At 45.7% G+C, this 17062-nt stretch overlaps 1 protein-coding gene across 8 annotated transcripts in view; it reads right to left on the bottom strand.

Moving 5' to 3' along the window:
* SQOR (sulfide quinone oxidoreductase) overlaps window positions 1-9518 on the bottom strand; it is a 60145-nt gene extending 50627 nt beyond the window's left edge. For 2 of the 8 annotated variants that reach the window (XM_045395399.3, XM_045395401.3), the window contains exon 1: window positions 5487-5547. The gene's annotated coding sequence lies outside the window, so the exon portion shown is untranslated. Of the gene's footprint in view, window positions 1-5486; window positions 5548-5975; window positions 6081-8653; window positions 8800-9435 lie in introns of those variants that run through there. The other 6 variants (XM_073995752.1, XM_073995753.1, XM_073995751.1 and 3 more) reach the window with 6 other exon arrangements.
* Between the last annotated feature and the right edge of the window lie 7544 nt (window positions 9519-17062).

The raw sequence follows: 17062 nt of genomic DNA, 5'->3' as shown, positions 1-17062 counted from the left end.
TCCCCTAAAACTTTGCTATCTTCTAAACGACAAAAGGAAAATAGAAGTTCACAAGCAGGCTTTCAAATGGGGACACTTGTTCTAATAACTCCTTAGATTGACCCGAGATGTGAATTTTTGTGACAAAGAATAACAAGGCTTTAATAAGCAGGCCTGGAACATAATTAGAACGGAAACCATTCCTCCCAATCTCTCCCCCCAAGTCCCCAAATCATTTGTGGAAGTCTTGATATGTGACAGGCATTGTGCTATGCACTTTACATAATTACTCACAAAAACCAGAGAGCTGGGAATTACTATTCCCATTTTATATAAGTGAGGAAATGGAGATTGTGAGACCATGAGATAGTCATTTAGCCATTTTGAGTCCATTCCCTGAGTATAAAATAAGTGGAGGTGTCTAGTTGCCATTAAAGACCTTTCTTATTCAATGATTCAAAACAAGCTTGGATTTCATCACCTAGACCTTGAAAGGCTCATGACTTTCCTCCAAACTCAGATGCCCCTCATCCATCTCAAGCATCATTTATGTGCTCACAAAAACATGAAACCACATTTACTAGACCAGCACTGTCTTGAAAAGCTCTCACAATCTATACTGCAAACACGGTGGTTGTTAAAACGCATCATTTTCCTATAAAGACATCATGGGCTACCTTAGAACAAATAGCCAAAGATATAAAAAAGTTATCATAGAGTGAAATCACCACAATCCCCACTTCCAGAAGCAGCCCTCCCTCCCAGAAGTCAGAAATTGGTCCCAGGATAAAGACAAGCCATTTTCTCTCCATTCACGTAGCTAGGGTCAGAGCTGCTGGTTCCCAGCTGGGCAGAATGAAAATTCCCTGAGGACTGGGCTAGAGCCAAAACATGGAGATTCATTATGATCAGAAGGGAGTCACCCCATGGTATTCAAGGATGATCATCAACATCATCACCCATCACCCACCATGCATTTATAAAGTACTTACTATGTACATGGCACAACAACTAACCTGCATCACTTACTGAAGAGGCCAAGTTTCTCTCTTCCTAACAACCAAAATCATGAAGGTGAATATGACTTTAACAACCTCAGGCAGGATCCTAGGGACTACACAGGGTGTCTGTAGAAGGAAAGTACATGGGAGACTCTTCTGCCTAGGTGGGGTAAGGGATCCTAAGAGCAAGTGATGGACATGTCGGGATCATGACTTAAAAGAGATGTGCCCAGTTGTAGCCATTTTTTTAAACCAATTGTCCATTTGGTAGAACCAGTTGTATTAATTTGCTAGGGCTGCCATAACAAAACACTATAGACTAGATGAAGTCTAGAACAAAAATTTATTTTCTCAAAGTTCTGGAGATTGAAAGTCCAAGACCTCGGTGCTGACGAGACTGGTTTCTCCTGGGACCTCTCTCCCCAGTCTGCAGAGGGCCACCTTCTCACTGTGCCTTTGCATGGCCTTTTCTCTATGCACATGTGCTCCTGACGAGTCTTCTTCTTATAAGGATACTATTCATATTTGATTAGGACCCCACTCTAATGATCTAAATTTAATTATTCTTTTTTTTTTTTTTTTTTTGAGACAGAGTCTTGCTCTGTTGCCCAGGCTAGAATGCAGTGGTGTGATGATCTTGGCTCAATGCAACCTCCTCCTCTCGGGTTCAAGCGATTCTCATGCCTCAACCCCCTGAGTAGTTGGAATCACAGATGCACACTACCCCCCGCCACCAGCTAATTTTTTGAATTTTTAGTAGAGGTGGGGTTCCCCTATGTTGGCTAGGCTAGTCTCAAACTCCCAGCCTCAAGTGATCTGATCACCTCGGCCTCCCAAAGTGCTGGGATTACAGGCGTGAGCCACCATGCCTGGCTAATTATTCTTTTATTGAGACAAGGTCTTGCTATGTTGCCCAGGCTAGCCTCAAACTTCTGAGCTCAAGCAGTTCTCCCACCTCAGCCTCCCAAGTAGCTGGGACTACAGGTGCTCACCACCACTTCTGACTAAGGCACTATCTCCTAATACAGTCACATTCTAAGATACTGGGGATTAGGGTTTCAATATATGAATTTGGTGAGTCCATAACACCAGTATTTGCCCTTCCCAAAGTTATAGACATAGATAGTCCCAGTGTGCTCTAAATTTCCGGGGGTTTTTTTGTGGTGGTTGTTCTGTTTTGTTTTTTCCACAAAGTTCTCTACCTCCTGTCCCAATTTAGCACTTTCTCAATGTAAATCACAGGGATGATTGGCTAGATCTACTTTTCTTTATTATTATTACCATCCACATCTGGGGATTACAAAGATTTTTAAGGTTGGGATTAAGAAGCTACTGGTTGCCCAGCGCAGTGGCTCACGCCTGTAATCCCAGCACTTTGGGAGGCTGAGGTGGGTGGATCACGAGGTCAGGAGTTCAAGACCAGCCTGGCCAACATGGTGAAACCCCGTCTCTACTAAAAATACAAAAATTAGCCGAGTGTGGTGGTCCCAGCTACTCAGGAGGCTGACGTAGGGGAATCACTTGAACCCAGGAGGTGGAGGTTGCAGTGAGCTGAGATCATGCCACTGCACTCCAGCCTGGGTAACAGAGTGAGACTCCATCTCAAAAAACAAAACAAAACAAAACAAAAAAGCAACTGGTTGGCTTCAAGCCAGGTCTGGGCAGCTTTTCATAAACTACCCAAACTGCTCCTATTTACCAAGTCTTCAGAGTCAACGAGGAGTTATATAGTAGACAGTGGAGCAAGGAAAGGTGAAAGGAGAAGAAAAAAGTACATCTATGCCCAGAAATGCCTTGTCATGGATCTGTCTCCATTCTTTATAAGACATTTCCTGTGTTACAACACATCGGATTAACAAAGCTAGACACAGGCAACATGGGGGAGAAACTGTTCTGCAAAGGAATCCAGTTTCCTTTCAACATTCAATTTCATTTTCACTGGCAGAACACCAGCCACGCAGACACGCACACACAGACCCTGGGCCCTGACTGACATTTCAAGCACCCCCGTTCCAGATGTGTTTATATATTTGTCCAGCCAGAAAAAAAAAAAAAAAAAAAAAAAAGCCCCAAATTTAAACAAAGTCATTTCCCAAACCACGAGCTGTCTCCTTAACGAATTTGGTTTTTTGGACTTAGTCACAAGCAACCCTTTCCAACCCAACTATTCATTCAATAAATATTGAGTACCTCCCCAGGCTTGGGGATATAAGGCCATAAGCTTGGGAAGGGATACAGATAAGTTCTGATAAATGGTACCTACTTCAGCCCTCTATACCAAGTGCAGTGCTGGGTGCCTTAAATTCTTGGGAAGGTGTTATTATCTCCACTGTACAATGAAGAAGCCGAGGCTCAAAGAAATTCAAAAGCCAAGGTTAGGTTGGGCGTGGTGGCTGCTTTGGGAAGCAGGGAAGGGCAGATCGCTTGAAGTCAGCAATTCAAGACCAGTCTCCCCAACATGGTAAAACCCTGTCTCTACCAAAAAATACAAAAATTAGCCAGGTGTGGTGGTGGGCAGCTGGTGTAATCCCAGCTACTAGGGATACTGAGGCAGGCGAATCACTGGAACCCACAAGGAGGCTGCAGTGAGCGGAGATTGCCTCACTGCACTCCAGCGTAGGTGATAGAGCAAAACAATCTCTAAAAAAAAAAAAAAAAAAAAAAAAAAAAAAAAGCCAAGGTTACAATGGACCTTGGAAATATCAATGGAAGTGTCAAGCCCAGAAGCCAAGTCATCTGGTCAGAGCCCTTTCTACTATCAGAGGATCCTAACCTGTACCCAAGAACGTAGAGGGAAAATTTTTTTACATCTTTATTTTTACGGATATTTAATATGTACATCTTTTATTTCTCTAGTATCTAACTGAAATTTAACATTTACTTCAATTATGTATGTAGCCAACAAACTACAGCAGTATTGGCAGTACTAAGACTTTGTCACCAATAGAAATCACAGATATTGGCCAGGCACAGTGGCTCATGCCTGTAATCCCAGCACTTTGGGAGGCCAAGGCGGGCATATCACGAGGTCAAGAGATCGAGAGACCATCCTGGCCAATATGGTGAAACCCCATCTCGACTAAAAATACAAAAATTAGCTGGGCATGGTGGCACGCGCCTGTAGTCCCATCTATTCTGGAGGCTGAGGCAGCAGAATCGCTTGAACCCGGGAGGCGGAGCTTGTGGCAAGCCAAGACCACGCCACTGCACTCCAGCCTGGTTACAGAGAAAGACTCCGTCTCAAATAAATAAATAAATAACAGATATTTTCTTATATTACAAGTGTTACCTATATCTTGAAATATTGTTTATTTTCTTTACTACTTCAAAATTATGGTAACTGATCCACTGCTAGATCTTGTTATTTAATAACCTTGTTTTAAAGACATATATATTACTATAGCATAAATTCTTTTAACGTTTTGACAAGTGTTTTGCAATTGGTTTCCTTTATAATACTCCTCCTTTTGTTTTATATCTTTAAAAAAGCATTGTTCTGGTCCGGCCTAGTGGCTCACTCGTGTAATCCCAGCATTTTGGGAGGCCAAAGTGTGCGGATCACTTGAGGCCAGGAGTTCGAGACCAGCTGGACAACACGATGAAACCCGCCTCTACTAAAAATATCAAAATTAGCCAGGTTTGCTGGCCTGGGCCTGTAGTCCCAGCTACTCGGGAGGCTGAGGCAGGAGAATCGCTTGAACCAGGGAGATGGAGGTTGCAGTGAGCCAAGATCGCGCCACTGCACTCCAGCCTAGGCGACAGAGCGAGACTCTGTCTCAAAAAAAAAGTATTATTCTGAGAAAGAGTCTTTAACCTTCCCAGAAATGCCAAAGGGGTACACAGCACAAAAATGGACCAGAGCCCTGCATTATAGCAACGGGCAGCCCAGGCAAAGCCAGGGGCTCTGCACAGTGTCTTTGAGCAAAAAGCCAGGTTAGAATTACCATAAATAAAAGAGACAGATGAAGAGGAAAGGAAATGAGCCCAGATTCCACCAGAAGACCCTTTCTCCCTTTCCGCCAATTCCTGTTCAGCAGGTGCCCTAAATCCTCTCCCCTTCAGGTTTCAGCTGCAGCCGACCCCTCGAGCGCCCCTCTGTCCCACGCGCAGTGTCGGTGGATGACTGTCAGTCCCTGGTCCCCGGATGCCGAGCACTGGTGCCGAGTGACAATCAACAGGTGGAAGGCGCCAGAAATGTCCACACACCAAGACCACGGATACTTCGGTTTTTAAGAACCCCTCTCGGCTTGGCCTCTCCGCGGCCCTGAGGCTCTGACACTCCGAGAAGGAAGCGAGTCCCAAGACCCGGGTTCTGGACAAGGGCAGCAAGAGCTGCGGGTGTCCGGAGTTGAGGAAGCAAAGTTTGGGGCGCGGCGCACCGGGTCTGCTGAGCCCCAGCTGCGGAAACCGAGTTAAGCCAACAAACAGCCTCAGTGGTAGGCACTGTCCCTCCCCAGTCTCCCTCCACTGGCCCAGGGCCAGAGATCGGCCGCCGATGCCTCTTACCCAGGCGTGAGCGGAGCCTTCCGTCACTGCGTTGGCGCAGCAAAAACCGCCGCTCCCTTCTGGGTCTCAAGGCCTGTACCCGGGCCCCGCCCGCCCGCCCTCCAGGCGGAGGCTGGAGGCGGGGAAAGAGAGGCTCCCCCCAGGAAAGGTCCCGAAAGGTCCCGCCGTGCCCCGCCTGGCGCCGCAGCCCTGGCACCATGGTCAGTGCACACATCAGGGCTTTGAGCGCTCACGGGGCACAGAACCAGGAACAAGCGTCCATCTGGCCTTGGGCGCTGCTGGCTGTGCAGACTCGCCCCTTGCGCGCCCTGAAGGGCGGCCCTGCAGCCTCGGGCGCACAGGCGAGGACACCGAGGCCACCTGACGCTTCCGCCCCCTGGGTGCCAACAGCGTTTTGTAATCAGGGCAGGCAAAAGCGCAGGCGGGGCGCTGGGCAGAGAGGCCCTGGCTGTTCCCACTGGGTCCTCCTATGTGCCCTGGGCTTCTCACCAGGTTCCCACAGCTGCCCAGAAACACAGGTATTCCCGCGCTCATTCCACAGAGAAGGTGACCGAGGTTCAGCTTTGGTATGCGCTGGAGCCCTTCCCTCAAAACGCGCAGGCAGGGGTAAGCTGGCTTCCAGCCACTGGCCTCCACAGTGTCCCGTCCCATATTCATGACTGGACATTTTCAATTGGTGGCTCTTTCCAGGTGGATGTAAAGTGTCAGTGAGTGGTTCTCCCCCATACCAGATTCAGTAACCCTTTTTACAATAAATACAGGGTGTCCCAAAAGTCTCGTAACCTAAGAAGTGCAAGTGCTAGAAGCTTTCAAAAAAACAACCCTTGAAAGTTTGAGTTTCTTTTAGGCTTACTTGGTTTTATGAATTTTGAATAATATATATATATATATATATATATATATATATATATATATATTTTTTTTTTTTTTTTTTTTTTTTGAAACAGAGTCTCACTGTGTGGCCCAGGCTGGAGTGCAGTGAGCAGAGCAATCTCGGCTCACTGCAACCTCTGCCTCATGGGTTCAACCAACTCTCGTGCCTCAGCCTCCCGAGTAGCTGGGACTACAGGTGTGCGCCACCATGCCCGGCTAATTTTTGTATGTTTCAGTAGAGATGAGATTTCACCATCTTGGCCGAGCTGGTCTCAAACTCCTGGCCTCAAGCGATCTGCCCTCCTGGGCCTCCCAAAGTGCTGGGATTACAGGCGTGAACCACCATGCCTGGCTTGAATTATTTTTAAAAATGTTTTCAACTGATGCTTTCTATCTTTAATCAAAGGAACTGACTGTGTCTAGGCAAAATCATCATGAACAATATAATACAAACACAGACTGTAGACTTTTATTGGTAACTCAATTCCATCTGCAGCATTGCTTCTGTGACATGATTTCCTTTTCTTTTTTTTTTTTTTTTTTTTTTTTGAGACGAAGTCTCACTCCCTTGTTCAGGCTGGAGTGCAGTGGCATGATCTCAGCTCACTGCAACCTCCGCCTCCCAGATTCAAGTGATTCTCCTGCCTCAGCCTCCCGAGTAGCTGGGACTACAGGCATCCACCACTACCCATGGCTAATTTTTGTATTTTTAATAGAGACAGGGTTTCATCATGTTGGCCAGGCTGGTCTTGAACTCCTGACCAAGTGATCCACCCACCTTGGTCTCCTAAAGTGCTGGGATCACAGGTGTGAGCCATCACACCCAGCCAACATGATTTTTTGAAATGGCAAATAACTCTGGTAAAGAAGCTCTGAACAAAACAAAGTATACTCTTTCCTTCCTTTATTCCAATGTAACCATTCCTGGAAATTTTAGTATATTAAAGCCATGCAAAATACCTAATGTTTATAATTATCTGAACTAGAACCTAAATAACTTTACCAAAAAAAATTGATTTTGCATACTTGAATGTTGGCACAAGGCACAGGATACCAGAAATTGTGCAGGACTCTGGACAGTTAACTGGGTTTTTGGTATTTTTGTTTTTTTGGGTTTTTTTTCATTGAGACAGGGTCTTACTCTGCTACCCAGATTTGAGTGCAATGGTGCAATAACAGCTTACTGCAGCCTTGACCTCTGGAGCTCAAACAGTCCTCCCACCTCAGCCTCCCAAGTAACTGAGACCACAGGCATGTGCCACCATGCCCAACTAATTTTTTTCTGAATTTATTTATATTTTGTAGAGATGGGGGCCTCACTATATTGCCCAGGCTGGTCTTGAACTCCTGGGCTCAAGCCATCCTCCTGCCTCAGCCTCTCAAGATGCTAGGATTAGAGGAGTGGGCCACCATGTCCGGCCAGGACAGTTCATTGTTACATGGCACTGTTCACATAGCACGGGAGGTTGGCTTCCTTGGTTCCCGCTCTCTAAATGCCAATAGACTCTGTCCCAAATTTATGACAAATAAAAAGTCCCCTCCCATATTTCCAAAATGCTTCACCCCACGTCCCAGTCCCATCACCCTCCACATCCAAGCCAAGAAGCCCTGGTTTAAATGGGAAGGATGCAGGCAGGAAGGAGTCACAGGGGATGTGCTGCCTGCTGGGTGGTTTGAGACTAATGGCTGCAGAATCAGATTCAGAGTTAAGAAACATGTCCTGGGCCGAGTGCGGTGGCTCATGCTTGTAATCCTAGCACTTTGGGAGGCTGTGGCGGGCGGATCACGAGGTCAGGAGCTCGAGACCAGCCTAGCCAGCATGGTGAAACTCTGTCTCTACTAAAAATACAAAAAAATTAGCTGGGCATTGTGGCACGTGCCTGTAGTCCCAGCTACTCAGGAGGCTGAGGCAGGAGAATTGCTTGAACCCAGCAGGCGAAGGTTGCAGTGAGCCAAGATCGTGCCACTGCACTCTAGCCTGGGTAACAGACTGAGATTCCATTAAAAAAGAAAGGAAGGAAGGGAGGGAGGGAGGGAGGGAGGGAGGGAAGGAGGGAGGGAGGGAGGGAGGGAAGGAGGGAGAGAGGGAGGGAGGGAAGGAGGGAGGGAAGGAAGGGGAGGAAGAGAGGGAGGGAGATGTCCTGACCATATCCCACATGCTGAGAGCCTCCAGTGTATTTGTTCTACTATCTCACTCAACAACCCTCCTTCCAGTGCAAAAGAGAACACTTCAAAGGAGAACAGAAGTTGTAACTTGCCCATCAGAAAAGGAAGGGGACTGAGAGTTGACTCACTCACTCTTGCAGTCATTCTTTCATCTGATGGATATTCTCTGAGTCCTCGCCTTCTGTGTCCAACTAGCCCTGTGCCTGCTGTCTAGGCATACACTGTTGAAAAAAATCAGACTTGATTCCTACCCATGTGAAGTTTGCAGAGGAATGAAAGTGCAGTTGGGGATATGGGAAACTGAAAGAAGAATCATTAAAGGGTGGGAAGTGATAGGAGGAGCTAGCACTAAGAGGAACACACCCCAATTCAAGAACATCCGGGAGAAGGAACACAAATCCAAACCAGGGCTCTGGGAAGATCTGCAGGCACATGGGCAGAAAGGGCTGGCAACAGGAACGGGTGGAAATAGCGAACGGAAGAGTGAAAGGGATCCTTATCACAAGAAAGGGAAGGCTCAGGAGGAAGATCAGAGCAAAGAGGCTGATCCTCCTGTACTGTCCTTCCTGCCTGATCAGCAAGCCCCACCCTCATCCCTTCCCTGCAGCAAACACTTCCTGGGTGAGTAGCTAGAGAAACAGCTCATACCCTAGCCTCCCCAGCAAACCCTCCCTAGCTGGGACAGTAACCTAGCCAAGGCTTCACAGCTGCAATGAGACTTGTGGGAGAGCTGGGAATGAGTTCCTGCTATGCATCAGGGAGCAAGCATCACATGGTGTTTCATCCTGCCAAACCATAAGGCAGCCTCAGAACCAGATAGGCAGATGAACAGGGTGTGTTAGTTTGTTTTCACACTGCTGATAAAGACATACCCAAGACTGGGAAGAAAAAGAGGTTTAATTGGACTTACAGTTCCACGTGGCTGGGGAGGCCTCAGAATCATGGAGGGAGGCAAAAGGTACTTCTTACATGGTGGCAGCAAGAGAAAATGAGGAAGAAGCAAAAGCAGAAACCCCTGATAAACCCATCAGATCTCATGAGACTAACTCACAATCATGAGAATAGCATGGGAGAGACCAGCACCCATGATTCAATTATCTCACCCTGAGTCCCTCCCATAACACGTGGGAATTCTGGGAGCTACAATTCAAGTTAATATTTGGATGTGGACACAGCCAAACCATATTACATCATAATACTTGTGTTTTATGCCTTGCTTTTAACAGACATCCCCAACACCTCCCAAACATGCTGTTTTCCTCACAGCTAATCTGCTTATCAAATAATAACCAAAACTGCCATGGAGTTTCCTCATCTGTGTCATTGAAGGTCAAGTTATTGTTGTTGTTGTTGTTGTTGTTGTTGTTTTCAGACAAGAAGCACTAATGTATATGGAGGTTCTATCTCAATCAGCATTCTCGGTTGCAAGAAAGAAACCAGCTCTGGATGCTTTAAGTAGAAAAGGGACATTAGGCTGGGCACGGTGGCTCACGCCTGTAATCCCAGCACTTTGGGAGGCCGAGGCGGGTGGATCACGAGGTCAGGAGATCAAAACCAGCTTGGCCAAGATGGTGAAACTCTGTCTCCACTAAAAATACAAAAATTAGCCAGGCGTGGTAGCAGGTGCCTATAATCCCAGCTGCTCAGGAGGCTGAGGCAGAGAATTGCTTGCACCCTGAGGTGGAGTTTGCGGTGAGCCAAAATCACGCCACTGCACTCCAGACTGGGCGACAGAGCGAGACTCCGTCTCAAAAAAAAAGGAAAAATGGGGGGACATTAAAAGGCTCTCAAGGATTCACAGAACCATCAAAATGATGGGTAATGATGGGAGGAGAAGTACACAGGAATGAGGACAGCTCTGGAGAATCAAAAAGCAGAAAGTACACCTTGTTTTAGCAGAAACAGCCCGGCTACCCACAGGATGCTCCCACGTCATCACAAATTACTCTAGAATGATTGACACAAATATAAAGAGAGTGAAAGTGAAAGTTCTCAGTGGGAGTTTCCAGTTGACCAACTGTATGTCAAAGGCCAGCATTGTAGCTGTCAGAGCAGGGAGAGAATGTACTTGGCCCTCTTACTTCTGCCAGAACTATTATGATGGGTATTCCTTCAAAAAATGGAAAGGGAGATTGAATACTAGCAGCAGCGGATTGGGGGAGAAAGCTGTCTACTATAGGCTCCACAAATATAAGATCTTCTTATCATATACTGTTTTCTACATATATAAACAAAGTGGTATAATAGTGAAAATTGGCCGGGCACAGTGGCTCATGCCTGTAATCCCAGCACTTTGGGAGGCCAAGGTAGGCAGATCACTTGAGGCCAGGAGTTCAAGACCAGCCTGAGCAACATGATGAAACCCCACTCTACTAAAAATACAAAAAAAGAAAAAGAAAGAAAGAAAAAATTGCCAGGTGTGCTGGCACATGCCTGTAATCCCAGCTACTCAGGAGGCTGAGACATGAGAATCACTTGAGTCTGGGAGGCACAGGTTGCAGTAAGCCGAGATCATGCCACTGCACTCCAGCCTGGGCAACAGAGCTAGACCTTGTCTCAAGAATAATAATAATAATACTCAGTCCTAGTGCCACAAAAGGTTCTGCTAAATACATGTATTATTAGAGTACTGGAGAGCAGGGAGGGGTGTGGTTCAGGCAAGCTTAGACTCCACCCAGAAAGGTCTCCTAGGACATAAGAAAAGTACTGGATCTAAAATCAAGTCTTTCTCAGAAATCTAGTCTCAAATTGGGTTTGGGGCAATTCTTTACACCTAAATTTTGTCGTTGTTAAAATGGAGATAAGGCCATCATCATGGTTGCTCTTGTGCTACAACAGCTGAGCTGAGCGGTTGCCACAAAAAGCATATGACTTGCAAAGTCTGAAATATTTAGCCCTTTACCTGAACAGTTTGTTGACCCCGTCATAGATGCTAAAAGCATCCTTGTTGACTGTCTGCCTATTTTGCTTCTAAGTTCAAAAGAGACACTATGCTCCATTAACCATTTCCACAACCCCCTGCTGGTAAAGCCCAGTGATTGCCCCTCAAACCCTGCCTTTTGGTGGGTAAGGCAATTAAAGCCTCCTGGCTTCTGGCAGTTAAGTGCCACCTCCTGGCCCCATCATGCCCACAGATGCTGACAAGCTCAGATTGTAACCGCCACTCTTACCATCGTCCCAGCCTGCAGAACTTCTTAGCGATGTTGGTGCCCTTCTCATCAGTACATTTTGATGGCTGGGAGAATGGTGTATCTTGTGTGCCTTCTCATGGGACATATTCTCTGGTAGGTCTTTTGGCCTTATATATTTTTGAATTTTAAAATAAATATAATATCTTATTACAAAACTAGAGATGGGGATTCACTGTGTTGCCCAGGCTGGTCTCGAACTCCTGATGAGCTCAGGCAGTCCACCAGTCGCAGACTCTCAAAGTGCTGGGATTACATGTGTAAGCCGCTGTGCCTGGCCCGGCCTTATATAATATAGCCCTTCGAACACGTCCACTTCCTTCAGCCTCTTTATTCTTATCTGTACTATCTGCCTGAGTGAAGAAGAAAAGGAGGGTTGGGGAAAAGCATTAAACTACCAAGCAGAGCTTCAGGAAAGCTAATACAGAGTCCTTCAACCAAAGTCAGAGAAGCCCCGTGTCTTCCAGGAATGGGCCTGTCTTAGTATCCCTGCCAGCCTTAACTATTTGCTCGGAGTGGCCTGTGTAGGAAGCATGCCTGGGTGCAAATGCAGGTAGGTCTCAGAGTACAGCACCGGAGCCCTTAGGCCATTTTGCTCCCTGTGGCTGGAGGTGTGTGAGGCACATTCTCCTGGCCACCATAGGAGCCCAGGATGGGTGTGACACAGCCTGATTTAAACACCAGTCTGCATCTTTAATAACAGGTCTGACTGGTAAAGTAGCACAAGCTGCTGCTCAGGATAGCACTGCTTTCAGGAGTGTCTTTTGAGTCAGTAGAATAAGAGCGCTCCCAGGCAGACTGCATGGAGACAAAGTGATCTGTGTGTGCCTCACCTCCTCTCTCCCTGCTATTATACTTGTAATCCAAACAGGAAAGAAGTACTTGCCCTGACTCAGAGGCAGTCTGTTCCCTGTTCCTCCATTCTGAGAGGGTGAATTTACAGATCTTAGGATTCCTCACTTGAGGCCTAGGCTGTGAGGTGGTTAAAGGCCAAAAACAACCCACCTGCAATGAGTGCATTGTGCCTGGAAGCTGCAACTGCAGCAAGAGCCATTGATGTCGCAGTACGTAATGCCAGTAAGAGTCTTAGGGATCACCTCCTGTCTGTACATTTTTCTCTAAGGGAAACGAACTTTCTCCAGTGATAAAAATTTGGCTTCTAGTACTAGCTATGCTCTTTCTTCAAAGCGATAACGGTGCAAAATAGATGGAGCTGAGTGGTAGGTTACAGACCCAGAAATGCAGGCCCAGGAAGGCAGCATCAAAGGTAGATTTCTGCAGATGGTGGTGGGGATGAAATGTTTCAAAATAGCCCCGCCTTAACGGGAATGTCCTAACCATCCCGGAGTTGTTAATTTCTCCTAGCAGCTTTGCCTTCCTTCTATCAGCAGCATTGTTATCTCAAGGAGACGCTCCTGCGCCAAATCTCACCCAGTTCCAGTCTCACTGTTGCTCATTTCTATCCCTAGAGGTGTGGAGTTTTAGTGGTTGTCTAGAATTAAAGCAACCTTGCAGGAAAATAACAGTTCTGTGTATCCTCACCACTAGGCTCTCTCGTAACAGAGAAACTCATGCCTCCTTCACTTTTGTTCTTCCAATATTATCAGACTGGATAAAGAAAAACAGCAGATAGATTGGTGCGGCCCCATAATTCCCCATTATGGATAGAGTTTTATCAAGATATTTAAAGTAAAACTCCTAAGGTCAATTTCTCTCTCTACTCCTAGGGTCTCCCACTTAAGAAAACTCACCTCTTTCCAGAAATCAAATCCCAGCCCCACCACTTATACCCGTGTGATCCTGGGCAGTTATCAGATGCAACGTGTCTCAGCTTTCTCATCTGTAAAATGGTAATAACAGTAGTTACCTCCTAAGGTTGCTGTTATGAGATAACATGTATAAAGCAACTGGAATACAATAGCTGCTCAACAGAGCTGGGGCTCTGAATTTTAGGTTTAAGAAGGAGCTGATGTAGATCTGGTATTAGAAATCCAGCCAAATATGAGAATAAGAAAAGAAATTGGACAAAATAAGGGAAACACCCAGCAACGAAATAAGGGAAACACTCAGGTGTGTGGCCGAGAGCAAGATTACATCTCTGTGCTGGTCATTGATATCTTCGTCCTTGAATTCCTGGATCAGCAGACATGGAAATATATAAACTGCTAAGTAGGATCCTTATTATTAAAGTCAATAATATACATTAAAACATTTTGAAAAATATAACTTACTAGAATAACCTAAAAGACAGTGATATGCTTATAGTTACAGTATGGTAAAAATGTTTGTGAAAATGTGGAAAACAAGAACCTTAGCCTAGGAATCAAATCCCATGGGAACCCAAGAAAAGTCTAGTGCTCAAGTCTCAAAGAGCCCATACAGGCAAATTGGCTCAGGATCCAAGGCATTTTGAGGGAGCTGATTACTTTGTCCCCTTTCAGAATCAGAAGTTCATCGATCCCCTACTCATCTCCACTTAATACTCATCCAGTCTCTGTTAGTATCTGTGTGCCCTCTCACTTGTTTAATTACTAAAGGGCTGACTCTCTCTAACTATTCTAGTGCATATTCCCAAGACAGTAACTGACTAAGCCATTGAGATTCCCTGCAGTCTCCATCTAGGCAGAGTTTCTCCGGCCAGACCAGTTCATCACTGACTAGCCCATGGGTTGGCTACTCTTGGGCCAGGTATCCACCCCATATCCAATCAGCTAAGGCCTGACATCACAGGCTCAGATGAATAAAAGCATGGAAATACATGGGATCCCAAAGATCCCAGCAAGATCTTTGGACCAGAATGTTTTTCTTAAATGACAATTCTGAGCATGACTGTTAATAGATGACAGATGAATTGATCATTAATTGATCAAAACCTCAAGCCTAACATCAAACTAGGAGACTCAAAAAGTTAGAAAATATCTTAAATCCTATAAAATGTTTCAGATAGATTGCTTTCAAGCATCTCACTGTTTAAACAAAGCTCAGACAATACAGAAAATCCTAACTTGCCTAAAAAGCTATAGTTAAAAAGGCTTAGGCCAGCCAGGAGCAGTGGCTCACACCTGTAATCCCAGCACTTTGGGAGGCTGAGGCCGGTGGATCACTTGAGGCCAGGAATTCGAGACCAGCCTGGCCAACATGGCAAAACCCCATCTCTACTAAAAATACAAAAAATTAGCTGGGGATGGTGGTGGGCATCTGTAGTCCCAGCTGCTTTGGAGCCTGAGGCACAAGAGTCACTTGAACCTGGGAGACAGAGGTTGCAGTGAGCCAAGATCGCGCCACTGCATTCTAGTGTGGGCAACAGAGCAAGACTGTCTCAAAAAAGAAAAAAGGCCTAGGCCGGCTGAACTTCATCAGATCAATTGAGACAATACTAGAATTTGTAGAACTAGGGGAACAATACCACAAGATGGCAGCATTACCCCTTTTGTGCCTTGTCGTGTTAAAACGTCTGAGAGCCGGATTATCTGTTGAGCCTACTCTCAATTTGCCCACCTCTTTCTGAAGCTATTTTTAAAAGACCTGAGCAGCCCCTAGTTGATGGAGAAGATATAAATCTAAACAGATATGGCATCTATTTTTGTGTCCTCCAGTTCACTCATTATCTCTGAGCTCATTTTATTTCTAAAATCTCAGGACCTGTTATCATTATTTTTTAGTCTAACTAAATACATAATTAGGCATGGAAGCAGTGGCTTATATTATCCAAGGATTACAAGCTCCTTAGCAATGTCTGAATTGCAGGAATTCAATTTTTTAATTGTAATATTCTTTATTTGGCATTTATATAATCCAGTTTTTCATTATAGCTTTTTAAAATCTATGTATATCACAGGCCGGGTGCGGTGGCTCACGCCTGTAATCCCAGCACTTTGGGAGGCCGAGGCGGGCGGATCACAAGGTCAGGAGATCGAGACCACAGTGAAACCCCGTCCCTACTAAAAATACAAAAAATGAGCCAGGCACGGTGGCGGGCGCCTGTAGTCCCAGCTACTCGGGAGGCTGAGGCAGGAGAATGGCGTGAACCCAGGAGGCGGAGCTTGCAGTGAGCCAGGATCGCGCCACTGCACTCCAGCTTGGGCGACAGAGCGAGACTCCGTCTCAAAAAAAAAAAAAAAAAAAAAAAAAAAAAAAATCTATGTATATCTCTTTGCTACAAGATTCAATGCAAGCCCAAAATACATATTGAAAACCAACTATGAATGTTAATTTTATGTGGGAACTTGGATAGGCCATGGTGCCCAGTATCTGGCCAACTACCAGTCTAGATGTTGCTGTGAAAGTATTTTTAAATGAGATTAAATTTAATTCAGTAGACTTAGAGTGAAGGAGATTGTCCTCCATAATAGTGGGGGCCTCATCCAAGCAGTTGAAGGCTTTAAGAGAAAAAGACTGAGATCCCCAGGGAAGAGGAAATTCTGCCTCCAGACCGCCTTTGGACTCAAACTACAACATCGACTCCTCCCTGGGTTTTCAGCTGTTGGCTTGCCCTACAAATTTCAGACTTGCCAGCCCTCACAATAAACTATAGATAGACCAGGCACCACACCATGGAATACAAAGATAATTAAGAAATATCTTGGGCTGCGTGCCTGTAATCCCAGCTACTCAGGAGGCTGAGGCAGGAAAATCGCTTGAACCCAGGAGGCAGAGGTTGCGGTGAGCCAAGATCGAGCCACTGCACTCCAGCCTGGTGACAGAGCAAGACTCCATCTCCAAAAAAAAAAAAAAGAAAAAGAAAAAGAAATATCTTTGATCATATGTTAGGAAAACTCCCTACTGGAACCAATAATGGCCTCCATAAGCGGAGGGCAAGCTCAGACCAAAGAAAGAAGCAGACCACTCCAGGTTGGTAGGTAGCCAAAAATTTATTCAGGGGAAACTTACATAGTAGGCAGTCTTGGGCAGCAGCAAGACAAGGTACATCTCAGGACTTGCGATATACACCTTACCTTTTATACCATGAAAATGAAAGTGCACAGAAAGTCTCTGATGACATGTTAAGCCATCTGGTTGCTTTCTTAATCTATTTACTCTAGTTACCTTCTATCTATTTACCTCCTACTTACAGGGATTGTTTGGGTTCCCTACAATCAACTTTCCTAAGCATGCTGGGCAGAGGGTAGGACTGCAGGGGAATGGGGTTGGGGTAGGTTCCAGGCAGCAGCAGTTCACTGCTTCCTACGACTCACTTCAGTCATACCCAGAACACATCTGAAAAACACATGAACACATAACTAATACTGTTTAAGTGTTAAGGCAATGTATTATGAAAGTACTGTGGGAACACAGAAAAATGAATTCTTTGGGTGGCAGTGAGAAAAACCATAAAGAGGTGCCATTTGA

Source organism: Macaca fascicularis, chromosome 7 (genome assembly GCF_037993035.2).
Source record: "Macaca fascicularis isolate 582-1 chromosome 7, T2T-MFA8v1.1".
Lineage (NCBI taxonomy): Eukaryota > Metazoa > Chordata > Mammalia > Primates > Cercopithecidae > Macaca > Macaca fascicularis.
The sequence above is the reverse complement of the archived record's forward strand: the minus strand, read 5'-3'. Positions and strand labels throughout refer to the sequence as shown.